Below are 10,541 nucleotides of genomic sequence, written 5' to 3'. Positions count from 1 at the left end.
CAAAAGATATCTTTACCTAATAATAAAGCAAATTGGGTTTCTTTCGTCCATCATGACATTTTTCAGAAAAGTCCCTCTATTTCAGAGAATTCAACCCGCAGTCCTGTTTTAAGTTAAAACGAATCGTTATTTTCATATTTTACACAAAAGTCCCTGTCTTTTCTTGAAATCAACCCGCCGTCCGAATTTAAGTCACACCCGAACCGTTATTTTACATTTTTCAAAACCCCCCTGATGTTTTAGGTAATTCATCCGCGGATCATATTTAAGTCAAACAAATGCTTTTTAAATCATCCATATCTTTTAAACCGTAACTCCGATTTGAACATGTTATATATGAAATTTGATTACAAAAATATGTAGAATATGAATATGAGATTATTTTTACCTCTTAAGTATTTTTAAATATTATTTTGGAATATATTTGAGTCAAACCAAATGATTTTCTAAATTATCTGTATCTTTTAAACCGTAACTTCGATTTTAACATATTATATATGAAATTTTATTAGAAAAATGTGAGGAATCTAAATATGATGTTAATTTTACCTGTTAAATGTTTATAAAATATTTTTATGGAAGCAAACTTATAATTTATAGCGCAAGATCCGTTTTTTTTTTCATACCGGCGACGATCCAGATTGCAAATAAACACCCCACTATAACCATATAGGGAAAAGAAAACATCGATAACTACACATGCATACCTCTGAAAAATGTCGTAGGGGAAAACAACAGATTTCTCATCGCGCGAGTGAGAGAAAGCGAGAGAGAGAGATGAGAGGGAGAGAGAGAGACGTCTTAGGATTAGCCATATTCAACACATGTTTTTTGTTGTTTTGTGTGAACACCGAGGCCATCGCCGGCGAGGGTGAGAAGGAGGATAAGCGGCAACACAAATATGATGCCTCGCAAAAATAAAGGAGATGGACCTATTGTGGTCTTGAGTGATGGTTGTTGAGTTAAGAGCGTGTGTTATGTTTTCTCTCTCGTTGTAACGCCCGGGCTCTTTTGCTAGTAAGTTTAATAATGATAGTGCAACTTATTTGTGGGACTGCCGTTTAGGTCATATTGGTGTAAAGCGCATGAAGAAACTCCATGCTGATGGGCTTTTGGAATCACTTGATTATGAATCACTTGATTCTTGTGAACCATGCCTCATGGGTAAGATGACTAAGACTCCGTTCTTCGGAACAATGGAACGAGCAACAGACTTATTGGAAATAATACATACTGATGTATGCGGTCCGATGGGTGTTGATGCTCGTGGCGGGTATCGTTATTTTCTAACATTCACAGATGATTTGAGCAGATATGGGTATATCTACTTGATGAAACATTAGTCTGAAACATTTGAAAAGTTCAAAGAATTTCAGAGTGAAATGGAAAATTATCGTAACAAGAAAATTAAGTTTCTACGATCTGATCGTGGAGGTGAATATTTGAGTTATGAGTTTGGTCTTCATTTGAAACAATGCAAAATAGTTTCGCAACTCACGCCACCTGGAACACCACATCGTAATGGTGTGTCCGAACGTCGTAATCGCACTTTATTAGATATGGTGCGATCTATGATATCTCTTACTGATTTACCGCTATCGTTTTGGGGTTATGCTTTAGAGACAGCTGCATTCACGTTAAATAGGGCACCATCGAAATCCATTGAGACGACACCATATGAACTGTGGTTTGGCAAGAAAACCAAGTTGTCGTTTCTTAAAGTTTGGGGCTGCGATGGTTATGTGAAAAAGCTTCAACCTGATAAGCTCGAACCCAAATCAGAGAAATGTGTCTTCATAGGATACTTGAAGGAAACTGTTGGGTACACCTTCTATCACAGAACCGAAGGCAAGATATTCGTTGCTAAGAATGGATCCTTTCTAGAGAAGGAGTTTCTCTCGAAAGAAGTGAGTGAGAGGAAAGTAGAACTTGAAGAGGTAACTATACCTTCTCCCTTATTGGAAAGTAGTTCATCACAGGAATCAGTTCGAGTGATTCCTACACCAATTAGTGAGGAAGCTATTGATGATGATCATGAAACTTCTAATCAAGTTACTACCGAATCTCGTAGGTCAACCAAAGCAAGATCCGCACCAGAGTGGTACGGTAATCCTGTTCTGGAGATCATGTTACTTGACCATGACGAACCTACGAACTATGAGGAAGCGATGATGAGCCCAGATTCCGCAAAATGGCTTGAAGCCATGAAATCTGAGCTGGGATCCATGTATGAGAACAAAGTGTGGACTTTGGTTGACTTGCCCGATGATCGTCAAGCCATAGAGAATAAATGGATCTTTAAGAAGAAGACTGACGCTAACGGTAATGTTACTGTCTACAAAGCTCGACTTGTTGCAAAAGGTTTTCGACAAGTTCAAGGAGTTGACTATAATGAAACCTTCTCACCCGTAGTGATGCTTAAGTCCGTCCGAATCATGTTAGCAATTGCCGCATTTTATGATTATGAAATTTGGCAAATGGATGTCAAAACTGCATTCCTTAATGGATATCTTAAAGAAGAGTTGTATATGATGCAACCAGAAGGTTTTGTCGATCCAAAAGGTGCTAACAAAGTGTGCAAGCTCCAGCGATCCATTTATGGACTGGTGCAAATATCTCAGAGTTGGAATATACACTTTGATAGCATGATCAAAGCATATGATTTTATACAGACTTTTGGAGAAGCTTGTATTTACAAGAAAGTGAGTGGGAGGTCTGTAGCATTTCTGATATTATATGTGGATGACATATTTTTAATCAGAAATGATACTGAATTTCTGAATAGCATAAAAGGATACTTGAATAAGAATTTTTTAATGAAAGACCTCGGTGAAGCTGCTTATATATTGGGCATCAAGATCTATAGAGATAGATCAAAACGCTTAATTGGACTTTCACAAAAGCACATACCTTGATAAAGTTTTGAAGAAGTTCAAAATAGATCAAGCAAAGAAAGGGTTCTTACATGTGTTACAAGGTGTGAAGTTGAGTCAGACTCAATGCCTGATCACTGCAGAAGATAGAGAGAAAATGAAAGTCATTCCCTATGCTTCAGCCATAGGTTCTATCATGTATGCAATGCTATGTACCAGACCTAATGTGTGCCTTGCTATTAGTTTAGCAGGGAGGTACCAAAGTAATCCAGGAGTGGATCACTGGACAGCGGTCAAGAACATCCTGAAATACCTGAAAAAGACTAAGGATATGTTTCTCGTTTATGGAGGTGACAAAGAGCTCGTCGTAAACGGTTACGTCGATGCAAGCTTTGACACTGATCCGGATGACTCTAAGTCACAAACCGGATACATATTTTTATTGAATGGTGGAGCTGTCAGTTGGTGCAGTTCTAATCTGAGCGCCGTGACGGGATCTACGTGTGAAGCGGAATACATAGATGCATCGGAAGCAACAAATGAAGGAGTCTGGATGAAGGAGTTCATATCCGATCTAGGTGTCATACCTAGTGCATCGGGTCCAATGAAAATCTTTTGTGACAATACTGGTGCAATTACCTTGGCAAAGGAATCTAGATTTCACAAGAGAACGAAGCACATCAAGAGATGCTTCAATTCCATCCGCGATCAAGTCAAGGAGGGAGACATAGAGATTTGCAAGATACATATGAATCTGAATGTTGTAGACCCGTTTACTAAGCCTCTCTCATGAGTAAAACATGATCAGCACCAAGACTCCATGGGTGTTAGAATCATTACTGTGTAATCTAGATTATTGACTCTAGTGCAAGTGGGAGACTGAAGGAAATATGCCCTAGATGCAATAATAAAGTTGTTATTTATATTTACTTATATCATGATAAATGTTTATTATTCATGCTAGAATTGTATTAACCAGAAACTTAGTACATGTGTGAATACATAGACAAACAGAGTGTCCCTAGTATGCCTCTACTTGACTAGCTCGTCAATCAAAGATGGTTAAGTTTCCTAGTCATGGACATGTGTTGTCATTTGATGAACGGGATCACATCATTAGAGAATGATGTGATGGACTAGACCCATCCGTTAGCTTAGCACTATGATCGTTTAATTTATTGCTATTGCTTTCTTCATGACTTATACATGTTCCTATGACTATGAGATTATGCAACTCCCGAATACCGGAGGAACACCTTGTGTGCTATCAAACATCACAACGTAACTGGGTGATTATAAAGATGCTCTACATGTGTCTCTGATGGTGTTTGTTGAGTTGGCATAGATCGAGATTAGGATTTGTCACTCCGTGTATCGGAGAGGTATCTCTGGCCCCTCACGGTAATGCACATCACTATAAGCCTTGCAAGCAATGTGACTAATGAGTTAGTTGCGGGATGATGCATTACGACACGAGTAAAGAGACTTGCCGGTAACGAGATTGAACTAGGTATGATGATACTGACGATCGAATCTCGGGCAAGTAACATATCAATGACAAAGGGAACAACGTATGTTGTTGTGCGGTTTGACCGATAAAGATCTTCGTAGAATATGTAGGAACCAATATGAGCATCCAGGTTCCGCTATTGGTTATTGACCGGAGATGTGTCTCGGTCATGTCTACATAGTTCTTGAACCCGTAGGGTCCGCACGCTTAACGTTCGATGACGACTTGTATTATGAGTTATGTGTTCTGATGTACCGAAGGTTGTTTGGAGTCCGGGATGTGATCACGGACATGACGAGGAGTCTCGAAATGGTCGAGACATAAAGATTAATATATTGTACCATGTTATCCGGACACCAGAAGTGTTCCGGATAGTTTCGGATAAAACCGGAGTGCCGAAGGGTTACCGGAACCCCCCTGGAAAGTTATGGGCCTTAATGAGCCTTAGGGGAGAGAGAGGGCCGCAGCCAAGAGGTGACGCCCCCCCAGGGGGAGTCCGAATAGGACTAGGGGAGGGGGGTGCGGCCCCTCTTTCCCTCTCCCTCTCCTTCCTTCTTCTCCTAGTTGGACTAGGAAAGGGGGGAACCTACTCCTAATTGGAGTAGGATTCCCCCTCCTTAGGTGCGCCCCTTGTGGCCGGTCGGCCTCCTCCTCCCCTCCTTTATGTACGGCGGAGGGAGGCACCCCATAGACACACAAGTTGATCTTTAGCCGTGTGCAGTGCCCCCCTCCACAGTTTTCCACCTCGGTCATATTGTCGTAGTGCTTAGGCGAAGCCCTGTGTCGGTAACTTCATCATCACCGTCACCACGACGTCGTGCTGACGGAACTCACCCTCGGCCTCAGCTGGATCAGGAGTACGAGGGACATAACTGAGTTGAACGTGTTCAGATCGCGGAGGTGCCGTGTGTTCGGTACTTGATCGGTTGGATCGCGAAGACGTTCGACTACATCAACCGCGTTACTAAACGCTTATGCTTTCGTTCTACGAGGGTACGTAGACACACTCTCCCCTCTCGTTGCTATGCATCTCCTAGATAAATCTTGCGTGATCGTAGGATTCTTTTTGAAATACTGCGTTCCCCAACAATTGGTGCCACACCAACTTCCCCGACCTATTCGCCGAACTCCAGAACTCCCCCCTGCCTTCTCGCCACATTAGGTAGCTTGAGATTGGGTCCCTCGCTTGGACCCTCTGAACGATCCGCAATAAATTTGTGATCCAACGCATTCCTCTTCGAGGGGCTACTGACGCTCTCTTCAAACTGTCTGGTTATTTGCAGCTCTGGCGGCCGCTTAGCCGCCCACAAGACCGGGACGCCATCTCCGCCTTCATCGCCGACCTTCAGTCGATGGCCGTCCGACTGTCACCGCCGCTCCCTCCGCCACCGCCGGAGCCAGATTAGGCGCCGGACGTGTTCTCCGGCTCCCCTTTTTTCCTTTTTTGTTTGGGCTTGTTGACTTATTGTACTTCCTCTTGTGAGACTTGTGTGTGTGTGTTTTGGACTAGTCTTTTGTATATGTGCTTTTTGGCGGGTTGCTTTATTTATAAAGCGGGGCGAAAGTCTTTTTCGGTATTAAGAGAAAGGACAAGAGACTGGCGTTGTCAAAATCATGATTCTACCATAGGATTCTGTGACTTTGCAATCCAAACTGATTAGAATATGAAGGGTGCTATGCGTCCGCCGGGTGACAATGGGATCTTATCGGCTGCTACTAGTCGTTGGATGGCATGCACGACAACTGCCTGATCTGACGCAATAGGGCCTCAACCGTTTGCAACATGGCTTATGTTGCGCTCCATCCATACACACTACTACTGAGAACTTCTTCAGATAAGTATAATCGATTGATACTTATTCCGTCTTGCCACGCCCAACACATAGTCTGTCATATTCATGATGCCACTATATCAACAAGACATGACCAGGAAGCTGAGAAAAATAGCTATTTCTGAATCTTTACTTGAGATCCGCACATTAAGCACGTTCGACATGACCAAACAAGCAAATAAACATAAAAGATGCAGAGACAGAATCGCAGTGCAAAGCCAACTACAGGCACATTCGTAAACGCACATACGAGCATAGCATTTGGCAAATGTCAATATAGGGCGGACATGCAATCTAGCTACTCCATCTTGGAGGCACCAATAACGGCAACCTTTGCTTCAATGCAGCATTTCGTTTTCACGAGATAACCATTTGAAGAGTCCTTGAAATCTTCCAGCGATATGAACTTGTCCCATCCCCAACTAGTAGCATTCTTTGAGAACTCGCACCGGCCTATCATTTTCCAAAACAAAATAGATAAATAAATGTGTCAATCAGTAAATGTGATGATGATAATTTCGCATCTGAACTGCTAAAGAGCAAACCTTTTTGTCCATTGTCCTTGCCACTTCCCTGGTTTTTGATGCGTATGTCCAATTGTACCAGGTTCGCGGAGTTCTCATGGAGTATATCCGTCACCTTCATGGTCAGGGACAAGGAGATAAAGTTTCTATTCTTATCGAATCCAGATGGATGGATGGTGATGAACCTGAAAATTAGGGAGCATCGCATAGTTTAGTACATCATTGATAAGAAAAGGTGGAACTCCAAGGGTCTTTATGTTCAAATATGAATTTAGTAAATTCAGTATAAACCCAGTAATTAAGTGGTAACACTATTGAGTCATGCTAAGCACTGCAAATTCAAGATGGTAAGTAAGTATCACCATTTGTGTCCATGGAGCTCAAAATCTGGAGAGTGGCTCGGGCTTTTCAGCGCAAAAAAGTCCTCGATGTCCCAGGTGTAGACTTCTGGAATACTGGAGATTTTGTTTATCTTCTTCTGAACAAACAGCTTCTTTGTCGCATCATTAGTTTTAGCAGCAGTAACTTTGATAAACTCTACACCGAAAGCACAGCTGTTTTCGACGAGGAATCCAGAGGACTTTTCCTTCAGTGTGGCGAGGGGGATCATGCATGATGTCCCCGACCTTGTGCTTGTAGTCTGAAAATTGTGGCACACTGCAAACAAAATATTCAGTTGTAATGTTTGTCGCGAAGAAGGTTATATGTTACACCATCAATCTAGTATCCAGCTAGCTAGGAAGGTCAAAGAACAGAAATAACAGGTACCTTGAGGTTGTTCATGATGCTTTCCATTTAACTGGTCATATATAAAGAACTTGTAAGTTGCCTCCACGACCGTGTGAGATCTCACTGATGCTGGCGACAGCTCAAGCCGAAGAGAAACATATTCATTTTGGTCGCCACTCTTGGGTGTCCCTTGGGTTCAGTTTCAAGTACCTGCGAATCAAGTCAAATGAAAGGTCGCCTCAAAAGAGAAAAAAAGGTCAAGCTAAATGAATAGAGGAAACAAGTGAGAATGAATTTTGATCATGATATGCTATGGGGAACAAGCTGAAAAGATATAGTATAGCATGTTAATTGTACCATCTGAGCCCACTGATCTCAAACACCCTGGAGGCTGTCCATCCTTCCTTTATCTAAGTCAAGGAGCGAGGAGAAACCGTCGATTGTCCACTTGAAGGTTGTCTGCTCCACAGGAGAAGGTGGTGCCTCGACGGCTTTCTGGACCTGTTCCTTCTTTGAATGGCCTGCGACAGCAGCAAATTCTTACACAACCAGTACAATATCAAAAGATTGTTACTTTGGCAAAACATGTGGTGAAAGGAAAGGCAGAGCATCTGCTTTTGCATGGTATAATACATTTATGTAAGATAATTCAATTTTTATCTGAAAATTTTGCTAATAAAAGGAACATTCTGAATCTTTTTTTTATAAAATCAACGATCTAGAGTTCTAGACTAATTCAAGTAAGAAGAAGAAAAGATGCCCAAAAGAGTCCCTTACAGCCACTAGAAACAGCAATGCTTGCATCAGTATAGTAGCATCAATCAAAACAACACAATACATTATGCATAGTAGGCAGGTCTAATTATTAAGGAGAAGCAAAGAGAAGCTGAAAACAAATCATTACTGCTGGCGCCAGTAACACACGAGTTCCCCATAGCTCTTGGCTCTTGCACTTGCTCTCTCCAGGATTCCTGTGCAATCGAAATCAATCACCAAATCACCATGCCATAAATCAACAACATATAATTGAGACTTAAAGAGCATACAGAGTAGTGCACACTATTTGAAGGAAAATAAACTTCAAAACATTCATGTTTATTTTGGCTGTGTGCATCATGATGATGGGTTCCCCCCTTTTTGAAAAAGGAAACATGATAATATTCGTAGTGGGTGCAGATCTCAACCAAACAAGTACCGGGAAAAAAAGGAAACGACCAAGAGATGGAAAAATTGAAACGGAAAACAGCAGCACTTCGACCACGATAGGTGAAAACCCTCATCAAGAGACCCAATAACTTGCGTTAGGAAACCAGAACGATGGCAGTTGTGAACCGTGGTGCAGTGACAAAATAATTACCGCAAAATTATGAATGAAGATCAAGACCTCAAAAAACAAAGAAGACTGAAAACCACAAACCATCCACAACTCGTGAAAGATGGCAAAGTACACAGCTAATCACAGTAGCGCATTCATATGTCGCAGAGACGAGATGGCGGCGGCCGGCGGAGCATACCTCGGAGACGCAGTGCGTTCCTTGCCCTCGTTGGTGCGGTACTGTGGCGCCTTAAACCCTCCTAAGCGGAGGGTTTTATGGAGGCGCAGGGGTGATGCGATATGGCAAGCTCGACTCGACCGGGTTCGATTGGTTGCGCAAGGCTGATCCAGTCCCTTCTTTTCCAAAACAGAAACAAGAAAAAGGCCCCAAAAGATAGATATCCTATTTAGCGCTTCACGCGCCCACTCCTACTGTTTCTGCAAACGGGCGCTCACACGCGCGTCCAGTTAGGCTTGAAGCCTGTTTCATTTTTTTTTTCTGTTGTTAAAACCAAAAAACTGCACTAAATGCAACTCTGACGCGCCGACCCAAACGGATGATAATTTTGTTCGTATTTTATTCGTTTGGATCGGCTCGACGGACATCCATGTTCGCTTTCGTGTTTGGGTTGGCGCATGCGTCCAGCGCTGACCCGATCCATTTTATAGGTCGCGCGAAAAAAATAGAACACAAATATTTTGAAAATAAGAAAATATTAATGCCGGCCACAAAGGATGGCTAGAGTCCACACATCCACATTTACATTAACTAAAATATTAATTGAACTAAAATTACGAGGCGACGCGCTGCCCTAAGCATCCTTCTCCTCGTCGTCGGGGCTGGTGAGGTCGATCAGCATCGGCACCGGGCGAGCCCAAGGGAACGCCATCTCCCAGGCTGCGGCAACGTCCTCCGCCGCCGGCTAGGGTGCCCCACCCCGGGCACATCGCTCCTCCTCCTCGGCCTCGCGGCGCTCCTCCTCGGCGTCGCGCTCCAGCTGCTCGAGATACTCGCCCTCGCGGCGCTCCTCGGCCAGTCGGCGCTGGCGCCATTGCTCGAGGTAGGCACGCTCATGCGCCTCCGTCACCCTCATCCAGACCGGTGGTGCGCTGACCCACTCGCGCACTATCTCGGCCCAGGAGTAGCGCTCGATGAGGGTCGGCTCTGGCTCGGCCTTCACTGGGGATGGCGGGGCCAGCGGCGGCACGATGCGGTCGCCGGCCGCGGACAGCGCCATGGCCTCTGCCATGCGCGCATGGTAATCCGCCTCCTCCCTGCGTCGCTCCTCCTCCTCGCTCTCCCGAAGGACATCCGCCGGGTGGGGACGCGGCGGACACCGAGAAGGCGCGCGAGGCGTCTGCTTCGTGTCCGCGCCGACGCATTTCTGTCGCAAATGGGTCCGTGCGGACACGTTTTGCGAATTGGTCAGCGCGTTGGACCTCTATTTTCGTCCACGCCGACCCAAACGGATGACGGCGGACAAAATGAGTACCTGCGTTGGAGTTGCTCTTACCAGCCCTACCATCCTCACCATACATGCTCACTTACATATTCTTCATTCTTTTCTTCTTACATGTTTTCTTTTTTCTATTTATTTTTCCTTATTTTAATTGAACAGGTTTGTTCAATTTTTACCATTTTTCCTTTTTTGGTAACTTGAATGGTTTTTCTAAAAGATGAATTTTTTTTCAAACTCTAGGAACTTCTTTTTCAAATCGACGAACATTTTTCAAAATCGATGAACTTTTTTAAATTCA

At 43.5% G+C, this 10,541-nt stretch overlaps 1 pseudogene; it reads right to left on the bottom strand.

The window, feature by feature from the left end:
• Window positions 1-6,513: 6,513 nt before the first annotated feature.
• Window positions 6,514-10,033, bottom strand: LOC125532763 (annotated as a pseudogene).
• Between the last annotated feature and the right edge of the window lie 508 nt (window positions 10,034-10,541).

The sequence above is a fragment of the Triticum urartu genome, chromosome 1 (assembly GCF_003073215.2).
Source record: "Triticum urartu cultivar G1812 chromosome 1, Tu2.1, whole genome shotgun sequence".
Lineage (NCBI taxonomy): Eukaryota > Viridiplantae > Streptophyta > Magnoliopsida > Poales > Poaceae > Triticum > Triticum urartu.
Note: the sequence above shows the minus strand (reverse complement) of the source record. Positions and strands in the feature narration are given on the sequence as shown.